This window comes from Vanacampus margaritifer, chromosome 14 (assembly GCF_051991255.1).
Source record: "Vanacampus margaritifer isolate UIUO_Vmar chromosome 14, RoL_Vmar_1.0, whole genome shotgun sequence".
In the NCBI taxonomy this organism is placed as follows: Eukaryota; Metazoa; Chordata; class Actinopteri; order Syngnathiformes; family Syngnathidae; genus Vanacampus; species Vanacampus margaritifer.
Window position 1 is genome coordinate 17483356 of NC_135445.1, and position 22572 is coordinate 17505927.

The following is a 22572-nucleotide window of genomic DNA, read 5'->3' on the forward strand; positions in this document are numbered from 1 at the left end:
GAGTACAACTGCTGTTATGTAATCGGGACAAGATATTTGCTCAACTTATGAAAGTCAGATTGACATAAAACGGACTTAATATGCCGTTTTAAGATCAATCGCTAGGTCTTTTGAATAATTGGTTATTGATATTCTTAGACAAGAGATATTTGCTCAACTTATGGAAGTCAGACCGACATAAGAATATTTGGAACTCCTTAAGATCGGTCGATAGGTCTTGGAATATTCGGTTATTAAAATTCTTAGACAATACTGTTCAGCTGGGACAAGAACAGTTATCCGGATTTTATATGTTTTGATATGTCGTACAAAGCGACATGTCTTGTCTGTCCGTTGTGTGTGTATGCGGTCTGATCGGTGAAGAAACTCTAACGTCACGGTAAAATCTTAAAGTGACCGCGACGAGAACAGTTGACTAATTCTGTTATAAGTGAGACGTCACTTCATTTTAAATACTAATACGACTGAACTATGATAATCTACAATATAATATAATAAGCTACAAAATACGGTAGTTAAGAATTAAGAGGAAACATGGATTCTCTATTCGAACGCGAAACAGAATGGTTTGACCCAAATGAACTTCCGTTGAATTTGGACGGGATCACGCTAATCAAACAAGTTGGTAATGCATGTGCAGTCGCGATTGGAGTTTTACCTACTAAACAAAGACGTGAAATAAAGAAAGAACTGCACGACTGGATGCATGAATGCTGTGGAAAAGGTTATTTCCCGCCGTTGCAATCTGAAATATGTCTAATCTCTTTGATGAAGAACGTTGAACTTGCGTGTGTGAAAAAACGTCATGAACTAGATGAACTGGTACGAGACACATCTGTAATTTCTTCGAGTGGGAGAAAAGCCAGAAATGAGCGAAAACTTGTTGACAAGATGATGAGTAATGCTAGAATGCTAGCTTTAGGAAGTTCTGTAAAAACATCTCGTATAGCCGTGTCGCAAACGACTAATAACAAAGAGGCTGAAATGAATGAGAAGCTACTAACTCCAACTGCACCGCTATATGGTGCGCCAGTAAACCCGTTTACAAACTCGCCATATGCTGCTGCTATACAAATGCTACACGATGTACAAGCACCAATAATGACGGTAAACAGTGGTAATTTGGATGTGACTTGGACCGGTGAAAATCGTGATATGACTGCCGAACGTCACTCAGTCTCGCAAGCTTCTAATGCGTTGGCGGCAGGCGTAACGGCGTCCGTTGAACAATTACGTGAAAAATTAAGTGTACTATTGAATATGAGAGGCGACCCACAAGAAAAAGTGGATAGAGCGGCAACTTTTCAATTAGAACTGACTAGACATGCGGAAATACCACAAAAGCTGCGTAAATCATGGCTTTCTACTTTAGCTCGCTTCGAGAGAGCGGCGAACGAAGAATTGGCAGAAATAAACCGTCAACAACGGATTGAAAAAGCGGAACACTATGAACAACAATGTTCTTCTGTAAGGACTCATACCTATCAAATTGATGACCTTCAGAGGAAGTTGTCTGCGCTGACAGTTGCTGTTAGAGGTACGGGGGAAACAGATGATACCCAAATTCCCGAAGAGGCTATTGCTAAAGCAACTCGCTCAGGAAAAAAAAATAAAAATAATATACAAGCTCCAATGTTGAGAAAGGTGGATCCTGCTTCAGGGTCTTCGGCTACAGTGTACAAACCCTATCTTCCGTCCGATTTAAGTGTGCTGTTGCAAAAACTTCCTCCAATACAGTCTGGAGGAGAAAATTGGCTTAGATCTGTGCAGAGAGAAGTCATAGGTCAAATTTTGACAGCGGGAGACATGCGTGCACTTTTAACTAATGCATGTCCCTTATCTCAGCTAAACGCGCTGATGGATGCTTCAGAAATGTCACCCTTGATGGATGATGAAGCATTAGTACGGGAAAATTATGAGACACTATTTAGGACATTAGGCGAATTATTCCCAATCCCGGATATTGTCATATCTGATTTGGTGTTCACGCCAAAAGCTGATGAGGAAGCTGCTACCTTCATTGACCGTGCCCTTGTTGAATATTCATTAAAAACTGGACACCTGCCAACTGACTCTCCATTATATTCACAAGTTTTCAGAGCAGCTGTGCTGAAAGGAATTCCTAAGTCTGTTGTGCAGGCTTTGGACTCAAATCCAGACTTGCCCGGTGCAGACCATGCCAGATGGTTGGCTCATCTTAAACATCATTTGAGAAGGTATGCAAAAGATATCGACTCAAAAACTGAAAAACGTAAGATTACTGAATTACAATTAGCAATTATGCAATTGCAAACTTTAAAGAAAAAAGAGGATTTCGGTCAGGTCCTTTTGTGAGTCGAGAGCAATGCTACAAATGTGGTCAAATTGGCCACTGGTCAAAAGAATGCCGACAGCAACCACATGACGATTGGAACACAGGTCGCAGCGAGCAGAGAGGCCGAATGAGCCCCTATCAAAATCAAGATGGTCGCCGCTTCTATCAACAATATGGTCCTGACTTCTATCAACGCCGTGGCCGTGGCAATTACTACCGTCAGAAGGGGCGTGGCTCACGTGCGCGAGCAGTGTCACAACAATATCTGCCTTTTCCCCCTAATCAGCATTATCTGCCGCCACCTGCCGGACAAGAACAGTTCCTGCCGCCTCCTGTCGATCAGCGATACCCACCCCAATCTGATGAACAACATGGGTTCCTGGCGCCACCTGGTGGACAGTTTCCGCAATGACTGGACCCTCAAGTCACATGTACAGGTCTGGATGAACCAATGATTGACATTTCAGTATGTGGGACTTCCTTATCATTTATGGTAGATACTGGAGCTCGTCACTCTACCATTATGACACTGTCACCTGGAATATCCCTCACCACTGATGGCATTTCGCTGATTGGATTTAAAGGAGAACAAGCTACTCTCAATCTAACAGCTCCAGCACATACACAACAATGCTTCACCCAAACATTTCTACATGCATTTGTGTACGCACCGAACTGTCCCGTGAATCTTATGGGAAGGGATCTTCTCGTAAAAACTGCTCCATTAATCCAGTGTGGGTCGAAAGGACTTACGCTTCATTTCCCAGATGGACATACTCATCACTGCACGGGTAACTCCGCCTTCACCCAGTTTCCTGTGGCGCCTCAACAAGCTATGACGTGTACCACTTCAGACGTCTACTGGGCTAAGATTGACACTGATTCTTCCGGGTGGAGGGATGCTGAAAAGTTCTGGACAAAATGGACTACTTGGGTTCGTAACCTACACTCATACAATATGGTATCTGACTGCATCCATTGTACTCTTTTTTTTATGACAGATGTGGTGATGAGGTATACAGTGAGGAGTTCCGTACAATTATGGATAACGTCTGGGAGTTGCGTATAGGTCATCTGTTCGCAGGTAGGCCCGGTGTGGCTTTTTCTGTGAATTTGACTGAAGAGCAATCCCGCTGGTACAAAATGGCGGAACCAGCTGATAAATCCGTGCTGCCATGTTATCCTCATGTATCACTGATGGTGTCACCCCGGCACACAGCGAAAGACTTGGGTCCATTTGTCCTGGCTTGCACAACAGCTACTGATTGGCAAAGCACTATACGCAAATTTACTTTATTCCAACACTCTTGATGCTTATTGGATTAAATCTGATATGTTTGCTTCCATGTCAATTTTAGAACATCAGCTTTTGGACCGACACCATGGGAGGGAAACTTCTGACAGCGATTTTGCGGATAACATATTAAAAACCCTGCCCGCTGCACTGTGGTCTGACGGCCCAACTGATGTGGGTTTGTGTACTGTTGCTCCAGTGACTTTTGAAATGAAACCTGACTCAGTTTGGGTGCCACGATACCGAATGAAAGATGAAGGCCGACTTGGCATCTCAACAACAATAGATGGTTTGCTAAAAGCGGGAGTTCTCTGTAAAATTGAGAGGTCAAATTACAATACTCCCATTCTCCCAGTAGAAAAGAAAAATACTGGTAAATATCGTATGGTGCATGATCTCAGAGCTATTAATGCTAAAGTTTTGACACCTGCATTGCCGGTGCCAAATCCCCATTCTGCTCTGTCACAAATTACTCCATTACATACGCATTTTACTTGCATTGACCTTGCAAATGCATTTTTTTGCATCCCTCTTCACACATCTATGCAAAAATATTTTGCATTTATGTGGAATAATGAGTGTTACTCCTATACCCGACTGCCACAGGGGTTTGTGTTGTCTCCTGGTGTTTTCAATGCTTCCCTTCGACAGCTGCTGTCACCTCTCCAACTTCCTACTGATGTCCTTTTGGTGCAATATGTGGATGATCTACTTTTAGCTGCACCGTCCGAGGAGACCTGCTTGCAAGCGACACAGCTCATTCTGAGCCACCTGGCTTCGGTGGGCCTAAAATGCTCCAAGGACAAACTCCAAATTGCTCGAACTCAAGTTTCTTTCTTGGGACGACTTATATCAAAACATGGAACAGGTATTTCTCCGTCACACAAGGATGACATCTTGCACCATCCCAAGCCGACAAATGTAAGACAAATGTTGGTTTTTCTGGGTCTCTGCAACTATTCCAGGCACCATGTTCCAGACTTTGCTGAACTGACTTATTCTCTTAGACAATTAGTGAGGGAAAAAGGAATGAAAAACCTGTCACATGTTCTTAATTGGACTCAAACGGCGGACAACTCTTTTGTTCTGCTGAAACAATTTTTGTCATCAGCTACGGCTCTGGTGGTCCCTGATTATAAAAATATGTTTTTTCTTGATGTGTCGGAGAAGCCTACCAGTGTGTCAGCTGTTCTTTTTCAAAAGGGGGAGAATAATGATAGGCATGTTTGCCTGTACGCCTCAACACCTCTTGAAAAATATGAACAGCGACACCCTCTTTGTGCAGCTTTTGCTTCCGCACTAGCTCGCTTGATTCAAAAAACATCTCATATTGTATTACATCACCCGCTGACAGTTCGCACGTCACACAGTACTGTGCAGTACGTAACTAGCCAAGCATTTACGATGACTGGTGGGCGACAGAGAAAAATTGAATCAGTCCTGACACAACCTCACATTTTGTTTATACATGAGGGAATTAACATGGCAGAAGGCATGTTGGAGGGCCAATCCCACTGCTGTACTCAGCGAATTGTGGAAGAGAACACATTAAGAAATGACCTTTACTATATCCCACTAGATAACCCAGACTTGACGTTATTTACGGACGGATGTTGTTATAAGGGAGATAAAGGACTCCAATCGGGTTTTGCTGTAATACAAATGACTGGAACAACTTTTGACCTGAAAGTGGCAGACAGACTCACAGGGCCTCAGTCAGCTCAAAGAGCGGAATTGGTAGCTGTGACAACTGCCTTGAAATTAGCAAAAGATAAGACTGTGAACATATACACTGACTCGGCTTATGTGATAGTAGTGATATACACGGCTATTAACGAATGGAAGAGAAATGACTACATGACTGCTTTAGGGACACCTATCAAGCACTATCAAGACATCCTTGAGTTAAAAGACGCAATACTACTACCTAAGGCCGTAGCAGTGATTAAATGTAAAGGACATTCGAAAAATGATGATTTTGTGTCAGTAGGAAATGATCATGCCGACAAGGCCGCAAAACAAGCTGCAGGCTACAGCTCAACACTACAACTGGTGGTGAGTGAAGGTGAATTGGAGGACGGACCAAAAATAACTTCAAAAACAATAAAACGGTGGCAGGAGAAGGCGAGTCCAGAAGAAAAGAGTGTGTGGCTGGAGAAAGGGGGAAAAAAAGATGAAACAGGTATTTGGAGAAAAGAAGGTAAATATATCCCATCCCAGAAACAATTAAAAATTCTAATTTCCGAAGCCCATGGAATGTGCCATGTTGGTGTAGAAGAAGTAATGAGATGATTGTGCAACTGGTACCATCCTTATATGAGACAAGTGGTTAAACATGAACTGCGAAACTGCACTGTTTGTAATAAATTCAACAGTATGCCTACTTCGAAACCTTTTCCCGGCACTCAAGATCCGGAAGTGACTGGTCCGGGACAAGTAATTTCAATGGATTTCACCGACATGATAAAGCCAGTGCAAGGATACCGATACTTGTTGGTGATAGTGGATTCCTTTTCCGGCTGGCCGGAGGCATATCACTGTAAATCTGAAACAGCAAAGGAGGTGGTAAAACATTTGATTAATCATTACATACCATCACATGGGTTTCCCAGGAAGATTCGTTCTGATAACGGATCTCACTTCAAAAACGTACATTTGCAGGAAGTAGAGAAAGCATTGGGGCTAAAACATGCATTTGGTTCTGTATACCATCCTCAATCGCAAGGACAAGTTGAACGAATGAATAGAAATATTAAAGAAAAATTGGCTAAAGCACTCGCCTCATCAAAATTGAACTGGTTACAAGCACTTCCTGTTGCTTTAATGAATGTACGCATGTCATTAAATTCAGCTAAAGGCTGGACTCCATTTGAAGGTCACAAAAACAGACCATTTCCGGCTCCTAATGTGCCGCTGGGAGAGTCGCACATTGCAGGACCTCCAGTACTCAAAGAGATAGTATCTACGTTCTCTAAGTTAACAAATGAACAACCAGATGTTCCTCTAAAAATGAATAATTGTGAATATGTGTGGTTAAAAGTTATTAAACGTAAATGGTGTGCCCCCAGATGGACCGGACCCCACAAGGTGACAGAGAGAACAACTTGTGCCGTGCGCTTGCATAACAAGGGGGACACCTGGTTTCACCTCTCATCCACAAGGCCTGCTGGACCTGGGCCAAAACCCCCACCAGTGACCTGACGAGCCAACTGAGAAACCAGTCGACTGCTTCCCGTGTCCAGTTGACGACCTGAGGACATCACTCAATGGAGATTGAGTTTCGTTGAGGACATCCCTCATTGGAGATAGGAGGCACGTGTCCCTTTTCCGGGGCATTCCACAAAGAATGAATCACAACTTGGGAAGATAAATCCCGGTGATCAATCTTGCATCTCTGGCAGTTGGAGAGAGGCTGAAAGACCCTCTTCAAAAAAAAAAGGGCTCTGTTCGACCTGCTAGAGGGGCCTGCTGAATGCTGCTCATGATACCTGAATGCACCATTTACACAAGAAAATAAAGAAAGTGACAACTGTTTAAAAAAAAATATATATATAAAAAATAAAAACCTGCACAGACCATTCAACAAAGACCTTCATCACGAGATGGCTGCTTCGAAGAGACAATGCGTCTTCAATTGCGTCTGCACCATGACACTCTTTCTTATACTGACTGTTATGCCAATTTTGTGTTTTTGGGATCCCCTATCCACAACTGTGAGTGTAACCACAAGAATTCGTGTTAAGCGAGACATTAACTTTCCACACATTCCCTGGGTCATATCCAAAACGTATAATGATTCAGTTACTGTGACAGTTGCCCCAAACACGAACACTTCTGTCAAAATTCCCATTACATCATTGAAGGGATATAGAGGAGGGAGAGAGACAAAGGGAGGAATATGGGTGAAATATTGGTGGTATTTGACAGGGAATGTTGCGCAACTAGATTGGGGTACTTTTATAACCACCCAGAGTGGACAATATTGGCCACCGGGAAAGAGCAAGGAGGCTGTCTTCTTTTCTAAAAGGATAACACTGCGTAAAATGGGAGGTCAACTTGAATTGACCTTTTCCATTCCCGACGGGAATATACGACCGGCTAATGTAACTCTATATAACACCTCCTGTTTTGGATTACTGTTATGGGCGTGGTCCTGTGGAGCTGACCCACGTTTTCCCATTCTAATCTGTGTAAATAGGACTATGAGTAAGATAGACCAACCAAAAATGACTAAATACTCGAGGGAGAATGGGGTAAAAGCTGCAAGTGTACCGATTGATGGTGTAATTGAATGGTTTCGTGTTACAACAGGAGTGTCCAAAGGCAGCAACAACTGGCTACTGCTGGCGAACGAGGCAGGACACGCCTCTGGTAAGGATTGTGTGGTATGTGTGGGACCACGACCTTTATTGCGAGTAATCCCAGCTAAAATCGAGAAACAATGTATAATGGAAATTATGAATAAAACTGTCCCAAATACCGAATGCTCTCAATGGGACAAGGTGTTTCCACTCGTGAATTGGCAGACAACCAAACCAATATTTTCAAATGAAATTGCAGATGGTAGTTTTTCATGTATTAAAATGACAGGTACCGGAGAACAATTGGGAGAACTAAATCACATTTCACACTGCACTACAATAATAAATGTGGATCAAGAGTTCAAGCCTCAATCAAGAGCTGACATTTGGTGGTGGTGTGGAAATAATCAAATATTTGACAAGTTGCCTTGGAATGTGAAAGGATATTGCGCTCTCATTACCCTCCTTCTGCCAGTACAACTTTTCCCCACCTCGGTTGATAACCTTTTACAAATGATTGACACTTGGGAACCACAAACTTCTCCTTTTCAGAGAATCAAACGATCTTCTTGGCAACAGCAAAATGTCCCCACCTACATTGATGCAATTGGAGTACCAAGAGGTGTGCCAAATGAGTACAAATTGACTAATCAAATAACTTCGGGATTTGAATCCCTAATTTGTTGGTGGTGCACCATTAACAAAAACGTAGACAGAATTAATTATGTACATTACAATGTACAAAGACTAGGAAATTGGACTCAATCTGGTTTCGAGGCTGTACATGGCCAATTGGCTGCCACATCTTTGATGGCTTTTCAAAACCGAATTGCACTAGATATGTTATTGGCAGAAAAGGGAGGAGTTTGCTCAATGTTTGCAGATCAATGTTGTACCTTCATTCCTAATAATACTGCACCGAATGGAAGTTTAACTATTGCAATTGAAGGCCTCCGGACACTCAATAGAAAGATGAATGAACACTCTGGTATAGATACTTCAATATGGGATAATTGGATGACTGTATTTGGCCGCTACAAAACCTTAATTTCCACAATTTTGATATCTGTTGCTGTATTTATGGCTCTGTTAACAATATGCGGATGTTGTTGTATACCCTGTATACGTTCACTTTGCGAAAGGATTATTTCGGCCGCGATTGAAAAACAGGACGTACGAAATAAGTCTTCTTATATGATGATGGAGTCTGTTGCTTCCTCAGTCCTGCCTGCTGCAACATCCGATGCAGATCCTGCTGGAATCTTTGTGTAAAAATGTTTAAATGTTTAGTTATTGGGCTTTGTTTAAGAAAGCCCAAAGGGCGGACTGAAAGATATTATAACATTTTTAATACTTTATTTCATATATTAACCATTGTTATACATTATTAACATTTTAATTCTTTATATTAACCATGTGGAAATGTTTTATAGATGTGAAGTAGGTGAAGTAGTTTTGAACTCAGTATAGTTTGACCTTAAGGTGGGACCCATTGTTTGGTCTAGAAGTTCCTTCTCTGTGCGAAAACACATTTCTGTTCGTGAGAGAGAGCGCACACTCATATAACTATGTTACATTAGGAGCTGTTGAGTTCAACTTGTTTGTGAGATTTTGTTATGGGAGAAAGTACTGAGAAGTGCCTTGAAAGTATATTTTGACTAGAGACGAATACAGCTGTATCTGTGTCCTGAGAACTCTGTTTTTCAACCTGTATTTTTCCATTATATAACACATTTACTTATTCATGAGGGGCGGTGTTGGAGACACTGTTCTTGCGATGTGATTGTAATAAAGTGTGGGCTCTTCGAAAGAGGAGTAGCATTATTGATCTGAAACTGTTGGAGTTTGATTCAATGATGTAACGGAGATCTCCGGAATAAATCATCCTGCGCAGGAACTCTGTTCATTTCTTATCCCATAATTAGATTTATTGGACACGCAAAAGTATGGATTTTTAATATACCTTCTTCAATATCTACCGGTACAGTATGTGGAAAACGCCTTAAGTAAGCAACACGCCTCTTTCCGCGTGTGTGCGAGAGGGCGCAGGAAGATAGCTTCACGCACTGAAGCGCTCGCTGGACGTGCACTGCTCGTGGAGAAGCATGAAGCACTAATTAAGCTTATTAAGTGTAGTGCTCGCTGGACGTCCACGTAAGCTATGCAACAGCATTGGCATTGCCTACGCATGTTTTCAATAAGCACATGAAGAACACGTGTGGTTTTCAATTTTCAGTTTTAGAAACGTTTTGTGACAAGAGCAAATGTTTTTCGTGAAGAAGAAGAAGAAAAAGCAGCAATCATTCCTGCAGTGGACTTAGGGTGCGTTCAATGAACAGGCACACAGTAGGAAATCACAATTATGCATAGTAAAAGCTCAGTGAACAATTCCAACCTTGAACAAAGTCTGACGAGAAATCAACAATCACATGTTGTTTCCCTCAGCAGGATACAGATTTCATTGTTAAACTGTTGAGACCACAACATCAGCCTTCACACAATTAACACCCATGTGTGGATTGACCATTTGTATAAATTAGAGAGAAAATTGTAAAATTGAATGAATTGGTTCAATGCCAACTATGGTGCCATAATGATTGTCTCATTTGCTGTCCTAGGTTGTTTTGGACCTAATCAAATGGACTGAGGAATCTGGGTTGGACGATGAAGATGGTTACTCCGTTGACTGTAGATGTAGAATAATGGGGTACTTGCGTCAGTTTGTGAGGACAGGTAAATTACATGTTGATATTTGTACACATTTTGTAATGCATAAATGCAGATTTTCAAATGTGGTTGAAAATTAAAAGTTTGTTTTAACCATTTTTTCTTGTTTATGAACACAAGTTGTATTATGAGTATTAAGCATAAGCATACACATATTGCTACAAGGCAGAATTTTAATCAGTTAATTATAGGAACATCTGTGATTTGATTTTCTTAAATGATCATCCTCTAGCAGGGATCACTTTTTTTCCCAGATGTTGCAGAACCCCTGTTTTTTTTCACCCCAAAAAAATACATAAATAAAATAAAAACAATTATAAAAACTGTAATCTAATTGATTATTGTTACTTAATAGCATGCACAACTTAATTTCACTTTTTCTTCTTTTTTTTTTTAGAGTCTCAAGAGAATCTTAAAAGGCTCCTAAAGTTCTGGGTGGGATGGGAGATACCCATGCCAGATATGAAAGTGGAGGTGGTGAGAGCGGAACATTCCACGTCTTCTACATGCTTCCAAAACTTAAAGTTGCCTGGCCACTACAGCCATTACACAGAATTCAGTGACCATTTAAAGAACTGCATAGCCACAACTGATACTGGTTTTGGTTTGGTATAGATCAAAATCTTTATTTCATTACTTTAAATAATGTAGTTCTGATGTTTCGCTAGATAGGTTCTTATTACAGTTCATTGTCCATTTGTACGAAAAGACAATTCAAATAACTATCAACGTTTTAGTGTAGTTTGCAGCACAATCAATGAACCAAATTGTTATGTCAATGTCAATAAAGAGTCTGCTTGCTGATTGAATAGTTTCTTTTTAAATATACATTTACTGTAAATGAATGTGCTCCACTTTTAACAGGTTGTTTTCTTAAAGTGTAAGCAATTAAAAAAAAATACAAACTTAATATAGTACTAAATCATAAAATGTAATTTAGTGCAGGCAGTTTTAAACAAATAACAGCCCAGAAGTGCTTGGCTAGGCCCTCCACATAGTTTATACTGTGCATGCAGTTCACTGCAGCCAAATAATGGTCTACTCCCACGCACGTAGAAGGTCCTGCTGGATCCACAGCAGCATGGAGTCCAGCCAGTTCTTGAGGTGTCAAAGGGCAGTCAGTTTCAGGCACATAGACACAAGAGTCGGTGTCGCTGGACACAAGGCCACTACTCTCCCAGTTTATCAGGGGGATGTTCAAATCCTGTAGTTGATATGAAAAAAATAATCATTGTCTACTGTTTAAAGTAAGTTTTGCTTACCAATTTTTTAAAAGTACTTACAACATCATTAGACTCTTGTAAATTATAGTGCAGTCCCATGTGCCACAGTTGGTTCGGGGTACGATTTCCCTCGCTGCTCATGGGATGACTGTCCCAGCCATCTTTAAAAACATCAAGCTGGGCTTGTAAGCGAGGAATGAAGACATAATGGCAGCAGAAAAGGTGAACACTGCTGGACAGGTCCAGGTGATCATCTTCCTCCATTTGGTGCAACACAGCATAGTAGAGGCAAGTGACTGCTGTGTAGACATCTCGCCAAAGACGTTCAATTCTGTAAAGTCAATGTAATTGTGCCCCCCCCCCTTTTTTTTTAATTAAAGAAGACATATAGATAACCTTTTAAACCATGTAAAAGAGTGAATCATATTTGGAAAAACAAGCAACTGGGTGCAACAATTAATCAACTACTTGGCTATCCAATTAATTATTTAATCATTTTTGAGAGCATGTTTGAATTGTTCCAAATCCTTTTAAATGTAAGCATTTCAATAGCAAATGTTTTTTTTCCATTATCAACAAAAAAAGTAGTTTAAAATGATAAATGCAGTTTCATAAATGAAACAAATATTCCATTCATTTCAATTAATGAGAAAGTAAGGGTGATTAAAAAAAGAACACAGCGGAATTCTTTACCTTTATTTTGTACATTATTACTATTTGTATGTGTTGGAATGTCACCTTTGAAAATTAGATGTTGCATCTCAAGGGGATATCCTGTAAAGCTACAAATCAAATGAAAATTAAAAATCATGCGATATTGCAAAAATGAAAAACAATGGAAAACTGTAGCTTGGACTTGTGTTGTAAATAGCTTCAAGTTTTTAGGTTTTACAAGTGGCTAGTGTCTACCACTGGCAGTAAAGACAACCGTAAGTTGCCAATGTTGATTGCAACTGTTACTCGGTCTTTCATGTAATTGATATTTGATGGAAGTGGTGGAACATAAACTTTGTCTTTAACATACCACCACAAGAAGAAAAAAATAAAATCACACACACTGAGGTTCTGCCAGGCCAATCACAGCCATCGACTGCTAAGTGAAGTTTTCATTCAGTTAAGCTCTTTTCTCTTTTTCAAATAAGCTAGATGTTGCCCGTGCTGCTGGTGGTGGCCACATTAACCACTTCAAAAACAAGAATAATTTGAACGTATTTACAACATGTGTCTAACCGGAAGTTTTCTGTGTTGTTATTATTATTATTATTTTTAATATTGTGTATTGATTTTGGGGTATTCTTTTTTTTTTTTACTCACCTTGTAAACTTACAAGGTTATGAATGTGGTAGTTCCATAAAAATGAAGTGTCTTCTAACGTACCTCTGATTATGCACACTTTTCCCTGCAATGAAGCTGTTTCTGCCGATTCCTCTTGTGGAGAACATCAGCTGGGCTACATCCACATTTTCCACCCCATGGTCACCACGAACCCTTTAGAAGAAAATGTAACAAAAATGAGAACTCCTATTAATTATGCATTACACTTCACTGAAACGAAAACCTTAAAACAAGTCAATGGTTAGAACAGGTAGATTGACATTATTAAGAGTAGGATAGGCTAGGTGATGATGTCTGACTAACCTTTGAGGTAAGCCATACTTCTCAACAGCTTCATTGAAGGAGGCAAGGGTTGTGGAGGCTCTGTTATTATTTGCAACAGCAAGATACATTATCTATGTGAGAAGAATATAATTGTCCCATTATGACTTCAAACAACTGTACTTTTTATTTTCAAATGATCAAAGTGGGTTAACAATAACAATATCAATTTTAAGTGTCAATTTCAAAGCTCTTAACAAATACAATTTCAATAACCCCTAACAGTCATGTAGTAGTTAAAACAGGATTATATTTAAAAAGGTAAAATGCAACAATAATACTCAATGCAATTGGTGTAATGGCACTAGTCTTTATAAAATGTCAAAAAAGAAAACATGTAATCTAATTCTCAGACGAAGAGTGCCAGCGAAGTCTTAGCATAAAGTAACAGGTAACAGATGATGGACTTTTGATTTGTTACTGTAAGTGCAATTAAAGCTTTACAACTAAAATGACTGTAAGTAAGAATATTACAGTACTATTATGTTACCATTGAAGAATACAAATACAAAGGTGCTCCCAAAGAAAATAAAAACGATTTCTGAGGTAGCCATCCTAAACTAGTGCTACAATCTGAACGTCTTCAAAAACAAAAAACAACTAATCACAATTTAAATACCTGATTCGATGACAAAAAGTTTAGACGTTTAAAGGGAATATCCAATTATTTATACCTTCCTTGAGAAACCATCGATTCCTCCAAATATCACCATATTGTACCTTCAATGACATTTGAGATAAAGAAAAACATTAGGTATTATGACTTTTTTGTACATAGTTAAGTCATGTACAGGCAATATGTTTTGATTTGAAAAACATAACCAACCTTATAAGTTTGTGTTTTGTGTCTATATGCATCAGCGATCTTGGGCCTGGGACAGAGTATGTTCTGCGAACAACACACCTCAACACTGACATTCTCAGCACAATTCCTGCTGTGTCAACCCTATGCATCGATTCACGAATCCTCTGCCACTACACGATGCCCCTGTGCCCGCAACAATCCCATCATTAATCTGTACCCAGCATGTGGGTTGCAGAGGTGTGTTTGTGACACCAGGTTGTCCAGCTCATCATTAGTCAGTTGACTGTACAAGGCCCTAACAGAAATACCCCAGCTGTTCATGTTTCTCTGCAGCGTCCACTTAGAAACTCCTAAAAGTCTGGCAATTTACGTTGCAGATAGCCTATGCTGAGGAGCTCCGAAACATATTCCCTACATATTAAAATTTTTGGACAACCAGGTTTTGTTCTCCCCACAGGAACCGTTACATGAAGCTCCATTTCATCTTGGGCAGAGAGTAGACCATGCACATCAGTAAGGGCTTCATACACTTGCTGAGGGATCTGAATTTGGTTAGCTAGTGCACTCAGTAAAACCATGTCCTGTGAAATTATAAATTGCAGATAGTCCAGGTCCAGAGGGGCACGCACAAGGGCACCTGATAGTCTGTTATGGAGTCGGGCCAGTAAAAGATTCAGCAGCAGTTCCTAGAGAGAAATACAGGGTGTCCATAACATCTGTTTACAATTTTTAAAACAATATATTACAAAGGCAGTTGTTGAGATGTCTTAACCAGATTTGTTTTATTTTAACCAGTGTTTATTAAATAAAGTATTTATTCATATTGAATTTATTTGTTTCAGATACTGTGTTGATGGATGGTAAACGTACAGCAAACATGGCAACAAATCGAGCACCGTTTTCATGTGCCTGGTGTAAATGATGATGACCATATAGAGGTCTATTAAATTAAGTTTTAAAAAAAACCTCACAAAAATAAAGGTACTTAAAATATCTCAAAATTGTTATAATTGGAAAGAGACTTTTGGGACACTTTGTATACCTGATACCTGCTTGTATCCTTCCGCGACCGCGAGTCCCGCCACCGTCGTTCGCTAAACCAATGAGTTTGCGCTTCAGTCCGCTCAAATCCTTCTCACTTGATTGGTCAAAACAACCATCCATTGCACAAGAGCCCGCCCCCTTCTCTACAAGTACAAATCACGGCGCTCTACAAGTACAAATCAATTTGCCCCATACGTCGCGGTACATTTGGTGCAAAACTCACGTCACTGGAAAGCAGCAGAAAAAACATTTGTGACACCTAGTGGCGACTTCTTTGACTACAAGTTGTCATTTCTACAAGTACAAATCACAACTTTTACAGATACAAATTTACATTTTCAGTACAGGTACAAATTTTTTTTTGTACAGGTACAAATCATGACTTTTACAGGTAAAAATTTGTTTTTACAGATACACATTTTTTTTACACATACTGAAGGAATTTATAGGAATTTTGTCCTCTTTGCGTGTTCCAAAAATGAAGATAGGTTTAATGTAAGAAAAATACACCTTTTGCAAAAATGATTTAATAAAAAACAGCGAATCTCTGGACAAATAACGCCTCTATCATCACTTAAAGAACGTGGGATTTCAGAGCGTCAAATGTGCTCTTCTACGTGTACAATAGCTTCTTATAGTTAAAAAGCCCTCCTCCTTTTCATTTGTAGACTAAACATACTCTCTGGTACTTTTCCGTGAGCAGATGGCGTAAACAAGGTCAGGTGGATGTTTTTGAGACAGAATGTGTTATATAGTTGAAGGATTTTCCCATAGCAAAATCTCACAAACAAGTTGAACCAAATTTACGGTGGCCGTGACTGATGAAGAAAGTAAAGAGTGTGTGTGTGTGTTATTTCAAAACTAATACTGTTTTCATGACCGAGATGTGCGTGTACAGATAAAACAAGGAATTTTGGACCAATCAGTGTGTACCAGCCTAAGGAGTGTGTGTGTTTTTGAGACAAATTCTGATTCAAGGGATAAATGTGTTTTCGCACAAAGTGCTGAGAAGGAACTTTTTAGACTAAATAGTATGTCCCAGCTTAAGGCCAGGCCATACGAGGTCAACATCATGTGCTCTGCTCAGGACACAAAACATTTCGACAAGGTTAATATGAAAAATTTAAATATTCATAATGTGTAACAATAGTTGATATATGAAATTAGGTATTAAAAATGTTATAATATCTTTCAGTCCGCCCTTTGGGCTTATTTAAAATAAAGCCCAATAACTAAATATTTAAACATTTTTACCAAAGGATTCCCGCGGGATCTTCATCATCACAATGGCAGGTGCAACATAGGAAGAGGAAAAATTAAAACATTCTTTTTATCAGGAGAGGAGGTCAGTCATATGTCAAAACAATGTGATTCATTAAAAGATTTTTTGTTTTTGTTTTTTGTGGGGTTTTTTTTCAGTAAAATAAGCATATCATATATGACAGTGTGTTGTGATTATGTTCAAAATTTGTGTTGGGGGATCCCAGAAATAGCAATTTGGCATGAGAGTCAGTATGAGAAAGAGTGTCGTTATGTACGTGCAATTGGAGACGCGATTGAAGACTTGTTGTCGTTTGGGCTAGGGAAGTTTTTGTTGACGTTTGTCAGTTCTGTTTTCGTTCTTGCGTTTGTTTGTTTTTTAAACCGAGTCCTTCAGCTTTGCGATTGGCTGGCAACCTGTTCAGGTTGCACTCCGCCTACTGCCCGAAGCCAGTTGGGATAGGCTCCAGTACCCTCACAATCCTTGTGAGGGCAAGCGGTCAAGGGAATGGATGGATGTATGGATGGATCCTGCAGCTTTTTAGAACCCACATCAACTGCCAGAGATGATCACCGGGCCCAAGGTGTGACTCATTCTTTGTGGAACGCCCGGAAAAGGGACACATTCCTCTTATCTCCATTGGGTAATCCTCGGGTCGTCTGGTGGAAACTGGAAGTAGTTGAATGGCCTCTCGGCTGGCACGTCTGGTCACTGGAGCAGCTGGCTGGTCTCTCTGTTGATTCCCGGTGGTGGCTGGCTCCTGAAGGTGGGGGTGAGTAGAAAGTGGACCCGGCAGGTCTGATAGGCCAGATGTGGAACCAGGTGCCGCGTGGACTGGACTACATTGACCCTTCCATCACCTCATTCTGGGAGCAGGACATTTTCATTAGTCACTAATAAACATTTATTCACATCCCTTCTTTTTGAAAGAGCATTTTGGTAGTGTTATTAGTTAGGGGTTAGTAAATATTAGTAAAGTTCTGTAGGCCTGTCCTGTGGGAAAAATTCTGTTTGTTGTGACATTCAATTAGGATCCAGCCTTTGGCTGACTTTAATGACCTGAGCACATTCTTAAATGCAAAAAATGAAAATCTTTAGCCAGTTCAAATCTGACGAGGCCAATTTTGTTTACAGAATGTAATAATTATTGGAATGTTTTATTATAGTATTTATTGTTATAGATATAGCATGGATGTGCTTCCGGCCATTAAATAAATGCAACTTTCGTCAACAAATAAAATCAAAAAATAACATTTAACCCCAGGGACCCAGGGGAAAAATAGAAATAGAAATGGAACATATTCACCTTATTTTCGCCGTCTCTGCCAAAACTTACTCCTTCTCCATGGTCAAGGAAATCCCCAATTGTCCTCCTGTAAAATTCATTCTCACGGACTATCTATAATTATCGCATTAAGACTAACTTTTAATTTTAAATTTATTTATTTAACATGGACTGTTTGTGTCCTTCGCGACGATATACCCAGACCGACCAATAATTCCCCCATCTGAAAAAGATCGCTTTAGAGAATTTTTCAGACTAATATATAAAGTTTTGCAGTAAATAAATTTTGCTTGCTTTTTGTTTAAAAAGAGGGGAAAATTTTACATTCAACCAGTAAATTCAACAATGCGTCCCAAGCAACTATTTAGATTTCAAAAGAGAATTTGGGAAAATATCAAAAGACCAAATTTAACAAAAGTAAAATATAATTAAGATTGAAATAAATTGTATCTTATCTGTATTCACATTAGCTGTTTTCAACTTCTGAAACCAGACAAAATTTACCAGTATTATCTTTTGTACTTTAAAATATTATAGCTTAACCAATGAATTTTACAAAGAATCTCAGTTTTCAGCCAATCCATCAATTATTATTAATACATAAAAGTTGCCCTTAGTTTTAATGTTACCATTAAGCTTGCTAGTCCCCCTTGTTGATGTATGTCCAAAAAACTGACTGTTTTAAAATAGACAGAGATAAACAAATCAGATCAAATCAAAATAGACATCAAACGTTTTTAAAATGTAATAAATCTGTGTGTATATAGTGTTGTCAATCAGTTCATTATATTTACGAAATGTTTTACTGTAAATGTTATCACTTTATATCTGTCAAACATATAGGGTGCAATGTAAACAGTCAGTATCACATCATATGGTCTGGTATCACTAACTCGAGGCACAGGACAGTTCTGGACGCAGGAATGCTTTAAGGACGCTTGTGCAGAGCATATGGAGCAGTTTTTCATAGGACAGTTCTGGACGCAGGAATGCATTAAGGAAGCATTGGAGCAGTTTTTCATTTAAGACTTTTGCATGTGAGTTCAGGGTGCAGTCATTGTGGCATCAGGTGGCGCTAGGAACTTCCGTTGTCCATCAGTTAGTGGCATGGCCGAGCAGGTGGAGTCAGGTATATTTTGTGATGATGGCTGCATCACGCCCCTCTGGTGGTGGTCTTCGTTGGTGGGAGTTTTGTTTTGAAGAGATCTGTGTCCCGCCAGCTGACTTTGTTCTGAAATAATGACCCCTGACCAATAATCCTCACTCGACTGAAAACATTAAAATCTGCCCCATCAGTATTTAGGTTATAACATGTTAGTAAATATTAAAAACAAAAACTTCCTTTATTTCAAAGAGATTAAAAAAAACTTCCTTTATTTCAAAGAGATTAAAATCTTAGGAAATGTTCCTTAAATTTAAAAAATAAAAATTAAAACAATGAAAGTTTACAATTTTAAATAATTGGTAATTATATGTCAATATTTGTTATGGTTTACAATATTTAATTTAATATGTTTTGCATACCTTCATAAATACTTACTCTAACAATTTACAAATATAGTTAATTAATAAGTGTGTAGTTTTCAATTAATGTTTTCTCAATGGAGGCCGCAGCCCGTAAAGTCAGCCTTTGGTCAAACGTCAAAGCAGGAATGATTTTTAAATTACATAGCACCTCAAATTATGTCAAAAATGTGATTCTTCCAGATAGCTTCCCCAGTCTGTTTGTAATGAGACTTCAAATGTCGAATTCAAAGGTTAAATATATTCAGGAGAGATTAAAATTATTTTCCTATTTATAAACATGGGAGAAAAAAATAAAATAATAAAAATAATAATAATAATAATTAAAAAAAACTCCTTTTAAATTATAATTAACACATTACTTCATCCCCAGGACCGGAATATGGCACTTTGGTGGGACCCCAATTGTCCTTAATGGGTGTGGCTCCTGATTCTGAAAAGATATTTAAAATTTATTAAACAATGTTCTCGCGCACAAACAAAATTATAAGGGAAAAAACAATCATCTATATAAAGAATTATTCCACATTAATTGCCATCCAAGTTATTCGTTTTTAGTTATTATTATTATTATTATTATTATTATTATAAGAGTAGAGACTAAACTATTTAATCTAAAAACAATCCCAGAAAAATTAAATATATATTTTCTCATTAAACTTTAAAAGCAGATTAACAATCACACAATTAACATTACCTTTTATAAAAACATTTTATTTGACCTCATTACAAAGATTGATGGCTGTTGGCATTTTTTAATTTGAAAAAGGGGACATCTGGTGGTCAAAATGAGTCACAGCAACTAAAATTTCCAGTTGACTCACGTCATTAATTTATTAAAGGGTGACACCTAGCGGTCAGCTAGAGTCATAGCAACTACAATCAGTCAAAGTTATTTATGTTCTATAAGCATAAGATATGCATCTAAATTTTATAATATCTTAAAACTATACCTCTCTATGTTATTTGTGTATTAATATTCGTTCGTTTTATATCAAACATAATTTTAAATATGACGTATTTGCACTCGTGAAGCCAGTTTAAGTATTCAACATTAGTGCTTAAGAAATTTATATAAGGGGCTTATAAAATCAGTTACGGCAACAATTTATATAATGTCGTTCAATTATTTAACGCAGACGCTTGCGGGTTTTAGCGTTAGAAGTTTTATTAGTAATTTTACCGTCTAATTAATTTATCCCGTTTAGCGCTTATTAAACGGTTTAATTTGTTTTATTACGTAAATTCAAAATCATACGAGCTGTTTGTATGAAACAATCGAAAGTCAATATTACAGCATTAATCATCATTTAATACACTTTTCTTAAAGTTACGTCCGGGATATTCCTCTATCACAAAACCATCGAACAAATGTCATATCTTATTAGAATAAACTAACCTTTTCCACAATATAATCAAGTCCCGTCGTTCAATATTAAATAAATTTTAAGTCATTATTCAACGGTAACATTTTAATCCGGAAACTTTAATTCCGTCTAGCGGAATTAATATCAGGTCAAATCATTTAGTCCTTCAAAATAAAAGTTTACCGTAGCCCCAAATTTTTAAGTCATTATTTAAAGTTATATAAATGGTTATAACTTCACAAAAATACCTAAAGCTAGTATTCTAGCATTATTCATCATTATCTTATCCAAAATACACGATTATGTGTCGTTTTTATTCCACTCGTAAACGCGTTCTTATATCTCGTATTTTACCTAGAACGCCCGGCGGCACAAGCCTCAACGTCCCCCATCAATAGAATTAACTTACCGTAGTTTATAACGGCGCCATAAGATTCATTCCACCGCAATCGTGCAACCAGTCGTAAAATTATTTTATTCCTCGTCTTTTATTTCATGGTTTTCCGCTGACACCAGCGCATGCGCACTCAACCTTTCCTAGCGTCATTCCGTAGTTTGACGGAAGCTTTTCGGGCCAAAAAATTATATTACGCGCTCGAATAAAGCGTCCATTTTTGTAGTTTCAAACAGTGACCATACTTTATATTAATTATTGCCCGTATCTTATAGCTTATTATATTATATTATATTATATTATAGTTGAGTCGTATTAATATTTATTAATGAAGTGACGTCTCACTTATAACAGAATTAGTCGACACAATAGCTCTTTGCGCCCCCGTAAAAAAATAACAATGACGTCGACTACTACCACATACAAATTATACACAACAAATATCATGATCTTCTCTCAAAATAATAAATACCGCTTTAAGTCAATTACGAAGCAGTCTCTCGACTAATATAGCCTGTCTGTTTACAATTACTCGATTCAATTGTGCAGAAACCCCTCGTAACGTTACGTACCAATCTCTGGTAATATATCCTCATCTGCGCATTCATCTTTCTGTTGTCTGTCAGCTGAACAGATCTGTCCATGAATATCCATATTCAATCATCCAAGGACCTCGCGATTGATCACAAAACGGCGTATTTACTCCGCTTATTGCCAACCTGACTACCAAAGCTGAATATATATGTTCTCAGATCTTAACGACGTCAATCAGGGCTGTACAATTCCGCTGTATATTTCGTAGTTCCTCCGCAATTTCATCTGAGAATCTCCCGTTTGCGTTTAACAAACTGAATTGCTTGCACAAAGACCTTTAAACAAATTATCCAAAAGTGCCTCTCGCCTGCGTGAACACAGCTGTTTTCCATTTCAGCTTCATTTTATGCAAGGAATTGATGTCAATTTCCCAAGCATCTCTCGTCTTGTAAGAACAGAAAATGTCCCTCAAAACTGACTACCAAGCAATTGCGTACAACTCCACGTGCAGCTTTTATTATACAAGGAAATTATGTCAATCTTCCAAGCATCCCCCGTCTGTAAAAACAAAATTATAAAAACAAAATGCTTCCCAGACTGACTTCCGAGCGATCGCGTACAATCTAACGTGACAGCATTTCCGTATACAATGCTACGTCACCACGTGTACAGTTCAAACACCGTGGTAAAATCCGAAATCTGGGACTTCGCGTCCAACCACACGATTTCAAAATTTATCACTATTTTTCTTACACAAACTCCATCCTCAATATAAATTTACAAGACGAATTTACCAGCCGCAGCGTTCTGAAACAGACAGAATTCCTAAAACGTGGATAAAGT

At 38.6% G+C, this 22572-nt stretch overlaps 1 long non-coding RNA gene across 3 annotated transcripts; it reads right to left on the reverse strand.

Moving 5' to 3' along the window:
* Positions 1-11232: 11232 nt before the first annotated feature.
* On the reverse strand, positions 11233-22357 carry LOC144034060 (uncharacterized). 3 transcript variants are annotated; one of them, XR_013288148.1, is made up of 6 exons: positions 21211-21761; positions 14190-19867; positions 13498-13589; positions 13237-13347; positions 11920-12190; positions 11233-11840 (listed from the first exon to the last, which is right to left on the reverse strand). It is a non-coding gene; the product is annotated as an uncharacterized LOC144034060 (long non-coding RNA). The 3 variants fall into 3 exon arrangements; XR_013288149.1 differs by lacking the exon at positions 21211-21761 and adding an exon at positions 21768-22357 and having other exon boundaries at positions 13498-19867; XR_013288147.1 differs by having other exon boundaries at positions 13498-19867.
* Positions 22358-22572: the final 215 nt, after the last annotated feature.